The sequence below is a fragment of the Jaculus jaculus genome, chromosome 14 (assembly GCF_020740685.1).
Source record: "Jaculus jaculus isolate mJacJac1 chromosome 14, mJacJac1.mat.Y.cur, whole genome shotgun sequence".
In the NCBI taxonomy this organism is placed as follows: Eukaryota; Metazoa; Chordata; class Mammalia; order Rodentia; family Dipodidae; genus Jaculus; species Jaculus jaculus.
The window spans coordinates 56898022-56905941 of record NC_059115.1 but is presented as its reverse complement, the minus strand read 5'-3'; the positions used below and the strand labels follow the sequence as shown (position 1 = coordinate 56905941).

General features: G+C 46.2%; 1 pseudogene; it reads right to left on the bottom strand.

Annotated features, from left to right (window-relative positions):
• Nucleotides 1-1286, bottom strand: LOC101600694 (annotated as a pseudogene).
• Between the last annotated feature and the right edge of the window lie 6634 nt (nucleotides 1287-7920).

Here is a 7920-nt window from a genome sequence, read left to right as displayed (position 1 = left end):
TCAACCCTGTGCCAGCAGGGCAGCCCGACTGTTCTCAGGGAGCCTAGTGATGGTTGTCATGGACAAGCTCCCCGGCTCTGAAAATATTTTCTGGAATTCACTCTGTAGTTTCAAGCTGGCCTTGAACTCACAGTGATCCTCCTGCCTCTGCCTCTGCCTCCCAAGTGCTGGGATTAAAGGCGTGCGCCACCACGCCCACCAACAGCAGCACAATTCTGCATGAATGTGTGACACTCAGTCACAAAGTCCCCTTTGGTGATCTGCTTGAATTTATCACAGATGTCTGGAACGCTACTGGCTTCCAGTATAAATGCCTGGTGTTGTTTAATTAAGGTCAAAGCTACCCGGAAGATGATTTTGGAGCCTTCATTGAACAAACAGTCCCAGATTCGAAGCACAGTCTCCACAGGTAAGATGTCCATGAAAAGGCAGTTGAACCAGCCGGATACCAGCAGGGTCCACAGCACACCATGGCCATCATCCATCAGGGCTGCTACTGCTGGTAACTTCATCCTCACCAGCTCTGCCAGGACCTCTTGATCCGTCTTCAGGCCCAGCATTGCTGGGCTATAATAATTAGGTAGTATTCTTCCAACAAGAGCATCCAACAGCCAAAAAGATTCCTCTTCACTCTTTGTTATAAGAATCAGATACCCAGCTATGTAATTCATTCCCTGACAGTACCCCACGCCTTGGTTGTGCAGTGCATAGGCCAGCAGCACAGTACAGGGTCTTCTGCAGACAAGGCTCTGCTGTCTTCCGGAACCTCACATTGTCAGGGAAAGTCCGGTTCAAGTCTGTCCTGATGGCTTCCTCCAGGCTGGGACTACTCTCCCCCTTGAAGCAGTTGGTGGTAGTATCCAGGCTTTTGGTCCATCTGGGCCTGAGCCCCACTCACGACCATCCAGACGCCGGCCGGGGCTCCAGCGGGATCCCCTTTCGGACATAACGCTTCAATCTTCCAGGGATCATCAGTCTGATCATCATTGCTGGTGCAGAGCCAGGAAGCATCTGGACGCATGTGAGTATGAACACAACTGCTCCTGGGCCACACGTAAGAAAGTGGTCTCTCTCTTTGGAAGCCTGTCACGCTTCTTCGGATGCCGCCGCCCCCCTTTAGAAGTTTGGCCCATTTTATTGCCCTCTTGGTGAAGATGACGAGGTACAAGGAGAAGAACTCTTCATAAGCGGCGTAGTCAAAGTCCTCGGGCCTTTCAAAGCCGTTTGGGTTGACCCCACCTGGGCACCCTGGCCCGCGCTGCTTGCGCGCACTCCGCCAGCTCCATGCTGGAGGGCGGCCGGCACAGCCCGAGCGTGGACCGGACGCGGGCTAAACTTTTATTTCTATGTACTTTCTTTTCATAGAATTTGTATCCTACTATATTATTTTTATAAGAATGTTTCTCATTAATTCATTTTATCATATATATGATATGACATACATATGAGATATATTTTGCTTTGCCAAAAATTTATGCCTATATCTATTATATCTTTTTGTATATAATCTTTTTCTTTGCTTCCCTGTAAATGTTACAGGTCTTTAGTAGTAAAGTATGCTTGCTTTTATTAGTAGCAGCAATTGATCAAATATACCTATATTGTAAATGTTGGTAATCACTAAACACAAAAGAAAACTTGTATTAAAAATTCATCTTTTGGGCTGGAGAGATGGCTTAGCGGTTAAGCGCTTGCCTGTGAAGCCTAAGGACTCCAGTTCGAGGCTCGGTTCCCCAGGTCCCACGTTAGCCAGATGCTCAAGGGGGCGCACGCGTCTGGAGTTCGTTTGCAGAGGCTGGAAGCCCTGGCGCGCCCATTCTCTCTCCCTCTCTCTATCTGCCTCTTTGTCTCTCCGTCACTTTCAAATAAATGAAAATAAACAAAAAAAGAAATTTAAAAAAATTCATCGTTTTTTTTTTTTTTTTTTTTGGTTTTTCGAGGTAGGTCTCACTCTAGCCCAGGCTGACCTGGAATTCACTATGGAATCTCAGGGTGGCCTCGAACTCATGGCAATCCTCCTACATCTCCTCCCGAATGCTGGAATTAAAGGCATGCGCCACCATGCCCAGCTAAAAATTCATCTTTTTAAAAGCATTTTTAAAATATTTTATTTATGTGGTTGAGAGAAAGCGAGTGAGGGATACTGCGGAATGGAACTTGGGTCCTTAGGTTTCTCAGGCAAGCGCCTTAACCACTAAACCATCTCTCCAGCCCAACAATTCATCTTTTAATAGAACTGGATGAAGACTTTGAGTAAAAAACTAACACTTACAGCCAAAATGAGATAATCATTCCTGTGTTTCACTGTTGTGGGTGTAAGTTGTGACATTCCTTGTTCACATAAACAAGCATGTGGAAGTGGAGGGAATTTTGTTACAGTGTGATTAGCTTATTCTTTGGACTTTTTCCCAGGTTTTTTTTTCTTTTTTGTCAAAAATCATATAATGACTTTTTTCATTAAAAAACACACAACTGGGCTGAAGAAGATGGTTTAGTGGTTAAGGCATTTGCCTGCAAAGCCAAAGGACCGCAGTTTAATTCCCCAGGTCCCATATTAGCCAGATTCACAAGGTGGCACATACATCTGGAGTTCGTTTGCAGTGGCTGGAGGTCCTGGTGTGCCTGTTTTTTCTATATCTGCCTACCTACCTCTCTCAGGACTCACTTTGAATAGGAGGTCAAGAAAGGCCTCCCATGAAAATGTGGAAATACTATAGCATTTTGTGTTTATATTGTCTTATTTCTATGAATTTGTTCATTTATATTGTGCTTTAAGGCTGAAATGAAATATATTACGAATTTTTTTAAAAAAATACATCAAATTTCAGGGTATCACAAAACTATTATATTACTATACTGCCCACTGTTTATTATGTTATAGATATCTGAAACATAGACCAAATATTTTTATTTTTAATGTGAAAAAAACATCAAATTTAACTTTATTAGCCTATCTTAGCAACTTTGAAGTAAATATATACTTTTACTTGATTTTGAAATATCTCCATTTGGGCCCATATGACAGCTAGCTATCTTGAATGTTAGAAGTATAGGGCTTCAGTCTAATACAAATGTATTAATAGAAAAAATGTACTTTTTTACTGCCAAATCAAGTGGTACTAGTATTTGAATTAGTCATATTTTGAAACCTATAATGTGATTACAGCAATGTGGTTCTCTGCCATGATGTGAAATTGCAAGTCAGTGGGAATGGACCTTGAAGAGTACAGAGTATCACTGCTCTCCTTGTTCTAGAAGCCAGAATTTTTCTATCCCTGGCCTCTAAAAAAAAACATCATGTGGGTTTTGTTTTTATTAATTTGGGTTCATTCTAAATACTTTATACAATACTTTTACATGGACAAGTGTACCCATTAGAGTTCTTTGGAGCGGGACGAGGGTGGGGGAGTACACAATAAAGATTATTGGCTGTTTCCTAAAAAAAAAAAAAAGAAGCCCAGCAGATGTTCTGTACATACCGAGGGGCCATGGCTGATGCCAGGACTCACTCTTTGATCAGGAGGTCAGGAAAAGCCTCCCATGCAAATGGCATTTGACTGTTGGTGTGAAGAGTGAATGGGAGTTTGTTAGTGTGTCCTTGACTGACCCCAAACTGCCTTTCAGTGGAGGCACAGGGTGCTGGGGCCAAGCATGGGGTCCCCCATGGAGAGGAGCAGGGCTGGGAGGTAGGTAGGAACGGCTCACCTCTCTGTACCTGTGGGTCAGGGCGGATGCAGCAGCCACTGTCTCTCTCGTGCTAAAGAGACTAAGGGTTTCCACCTTCCCAGGTCACCAGACAGAGCTGGCTGTGCAGGGGAGCGATATGACTGCTCAGGTGCAAATATTCCTCCTGGACTCACACCTTTGTGGCACAGGATGGCGGGTCTTTCTCTTGACACTCTTTTTTTTTTTTTTGGTTTTTCAAGGTAAGGTCCCACTCTAGCCTAGGCTGACCTAGAATTCTCTATGTAGTCTCAGGGTGGCCTCGAACTCACAGTGATCCTCCTACCTCTGCCTCCCACATGCTGGGATTAAAGGCGTGCGCCACCACGCCTGGCCTGTACTCTTTTAATAACTCTATGAAGTAGGTTTAAAACAGAAACAACAACTCTGTTTTCCATCTTTTGGAATCAATACAACTTCAAGCCCTGGATTTACCTGCGTTCTGTGGCTTCCATAAAAAGCCCTTTGTTCAAATGTGGGGCACTCAGGAGCTGGCTTCCTGCCAAAGTGCCTTTTTAGTTATCAAAGCCTCTCAGCTCTCAGGTGTTCTGACTCTTATTGCTTAATTTTTGTAGGCCAGAAGTGCTTATGGGAGTAGCCAAGGGTTCCAGTGTGACTTGGGGGGAGGCGGTGTCTCATCTGTTAGTGCCCCGCCCATGCCATGTTCCTTCCGTGCAGCACCTCTGGACAGTAGGGCGGCCCCACCTGGGTCTCTGGATCATTCCCTGAAGGCCTCCTGCAACTTTCCACGTGGGATCCGAAAATGTCTGAGTTATCTGTACAGTTAACAACAACAGGATCCTACCTGCCCAGCACCTTCTCAACAAGCTGTCTGTAGAAGGCAGGAAACATGGTAAGCCTTTACTTTCAGTCATGTCTGCTTTTTTAAAATTCACCATGTTATCATCTCAAAGCATAGCAAGCTAACCTGACTCCATCTTGGAATCATCAGTGACAACCAGGATGTAATGGGGCCAGACCAAGTGGACCTGAGGAAAGTGAGGCAAGCAGAGCCCTGCGATAGTTTAACTTGCTTGTCAGTTTGATAGGACCTAGGATCACCTGTGAAGGATCATCTCGATTAGGTTAATTGAGGTAGGCAGACCCCTTAACTGTGGGTGGGGTCCTGAACCGTGTAAGAAGGAGATGCCAGGCAGAGCCACAGCACTTTCTCTCTACTTCTTTTTTTTTTTTAATTATTTATTTATTTGAGAGCGACAGACACAGAGAGAAAGACAGATAGAGGGAAAGAGAGAGAATGGGCGCGCCAGGGCTTCCAGCCTCTGCAAATGAACTCCAGACGCGTGCGCCCCCTTGTGCATCTGGCTAACGTGGGACCTGGGGAACCGAGCCTCGAACCGGGGTCCTTAGGCTTCACAGGCAAGCGCTGAAAGGCCCAAGAATTCAGAAGCCCAGAAATACTATCACGCTCCAAAGGGAGCTTAAGCGGGCCCCTGCATACCTCAAACTCCAGGCTTTACTCTCTGTTGGAAGCAAGTAAAGAATCCCTCTTCTCATTATATCAGAGCCCGCTCCTAATATAAAACTAGGTAAAAAGGGCATGAGATAGCCCTCAAGGATGGGAAATGAGTAATAAAGTGAACCACTTATTTGGTTTCTGTAAATAGCCTACACCATAAGCCTTAATAGCCTGCCTCAGACCTCCAAGGTCACAGGAGACTGATACCACACTCTGCTACTCCCACCCAAGGACCTGCACAAATGCTGACCACCAAGGTCATAAGAGACTGATTGGTCCACGAGGGGCTTGAACAAATTAAACCAATTGGCTTAAAAACTATGGAGTGGCACAAACTGACTGGCTCGCACCCCACGGGCCCCTGATGTTAAAAAAATGATTGGTCTAATACACAGGCTTTGTTAGAAACCCTATAAAAACTACCCCATTCCTGCATTCGAGGCTCTGCAGTCCTCTACCCCTGCGCGGTGTACGACTGTGGGCCCCAGCGCGCTTGGAATAAAATCCTCTTGCAGTTTGCATCAAGACCGCTTCTCGTGAGTGATTTGGGGTGTTGCCATATCCGGGCAGAGCGTGGGGTCCCCTTCCTGGGGTTCCTTCAGCGCTTAACTGCTAAGCCATCTCTCCAGCCCCCCTTTTTTAAAAATTTATTTATTTATTTATTTATTTGAGAGCGAAAGACACAGAGAGAAAGACAGATAGAGGGAGAGAGAGAGAGAATGGGCGCGCCAGGGCTTCCAGCCTCTGCAAACGAACTCCAGACGCGTGCGCCCCCTTGTGCATCTGGCTAACGTGGGACCTGGGGAACCGAGCCTCGAACCGGGGTCCTTAGGCTTCACAGGCAAGCGCTTAACCGCTAAGCCATCTCTCCAGCCCTCTCTCTACTTCTGATGTGACGCTGTGACGCTCACTTCCTGCCCCTACTAGGATGAACTGCAACCTGAAAATGTAGCTGGTATAAGCCTTTTCTCCAGTAAGCTGATTTCTCTCAGGTATTTTGCCCCAGCAATGAGAAGGTGAACTAATACAATCCCTGAACCCTGCTTGTTGATTGGAGCCCAAGAGCGTGAGGTCAGGCTGGGCAACATAGACCCTTCTCAATCAAATAACAAGGCCCTGGGCAGAGGAAGAGGGAGAGAAGCCGAGCTCTGAAGTGTTCTGATACGCGCCTCTAGACAAGTGTCAGCAAGTTCACAGAGCAGGAGGCCAGCGCTGCTGCGTACACTGTTCGCTAATAAGTGGTTAATGAAGGTCTATACGTTTCCCAGGCCTTGATCTCTGAGGTGGTCACTTGTATCTGTTGGTGAGTGTATGGGCAGTAGATATTTTTGGTAGCTACTGAAAATACCAAAGGAGGTATATATGATTACCTTAGCACATATTACTTTATGACAACAATAACTTAAAAAAATACTTAAAAACCAGCCAGCTTATTTTAAATAATGTATTTTACATGTCCCAGCAATGAGAAGGTTAACTAATACAATTCCTGAACCCGACCTGCCTGCCTGAAAAAAAAAATCAGGTAGGCCACCACAATGTCCTTCCAGAAATACCTCCAGCAACAAGGTACCTTTTAGAAGTGCTAGTTACGGGCTGGAGAGATGGCTTAGCGGTTGAGTGCTTGCCTGTGAAGCTTAAGGACCCCGGTTCGAGGTTCAATTCCCCAGGACCCGTGCTATCCAGATGCACAAGGGGGTGCATGCATCTGGGGTTCATTTGCAGTGGCTGGAGGCTCTGGCATGCCCATTCTCTCTCTCTCCCTTTCTCTGTCGCTCTCAAATAAATAAATAAAAGTGAACAAAAGAAAATTAAAAAAAAAAAGTGCTAGTTACTGTAAGCCTTGGTGGCATGAAGGTAAACACCCAGGACAGGTACCAGGGTGATGGAGTGAACAGACTGGTGGTGAGGTGAGGTCAGATGCACTGATTGGTGCCATGTGTTTTTCCCTTTGAGCAAGACATCCTGGGGCTGGGGAGATAGCTCAGTAAAGTGAAACTCTTGCCATGTAAGCATGAGGATTCCACAACTCATGTAAAAGTCAGGCAAGGGGCTGGAGAGATGGCTTAGTGGTTATGGCGCTTGCCCACGAAGCCTAAAGACCCAGGTTCGACTCCTCAGAACCCACGTAAGCCAGGTGCACAAGGTGACACATGCGTCTGGAGTTTGTTGGCAGTGGCAAAAGCCCTGGCGTGCCCACTCTCTCTCTCTTTCTCATAAATAAAATAAAAAAAAATTTAAAAGCCATTTTAGGGTTGGAGAGAGATGGCTCAGCAGTTAAGGCTCTTGCTTGCCTGCAAAGCCTAAGGACCTAGGTTTGATTCCCCAGGACCCACATAAGCCGGGTGCACAAAATACCCTTGGGCTGGAGAGATGGCTCAGTAGATTAGGTGTGCTTCCTGCTCAAGCATGAAGACCCGAGGAGACCTGAGCATGCCCAAGTTCGAATCCCCAGAACCCACAAAGCAGCTGGATATGACCACAAACATCCTGTGATCCCAGTCCTGAGGGGAGACTGGAGAATCCTGGGGCTCTAGAATCAGTAAGGGAAAAGACATGCGGATGAATGATGGAGTGGGACATCAGATGTTTTCCTCCATCTGCCTCAGATGAGCACACCATACATGCACCACAACACACATGCTGTACATGTACACACACACACACACACACACACAAGCTGATCTCCTCTAACCTGCACAGTAAGAATCTGTGGC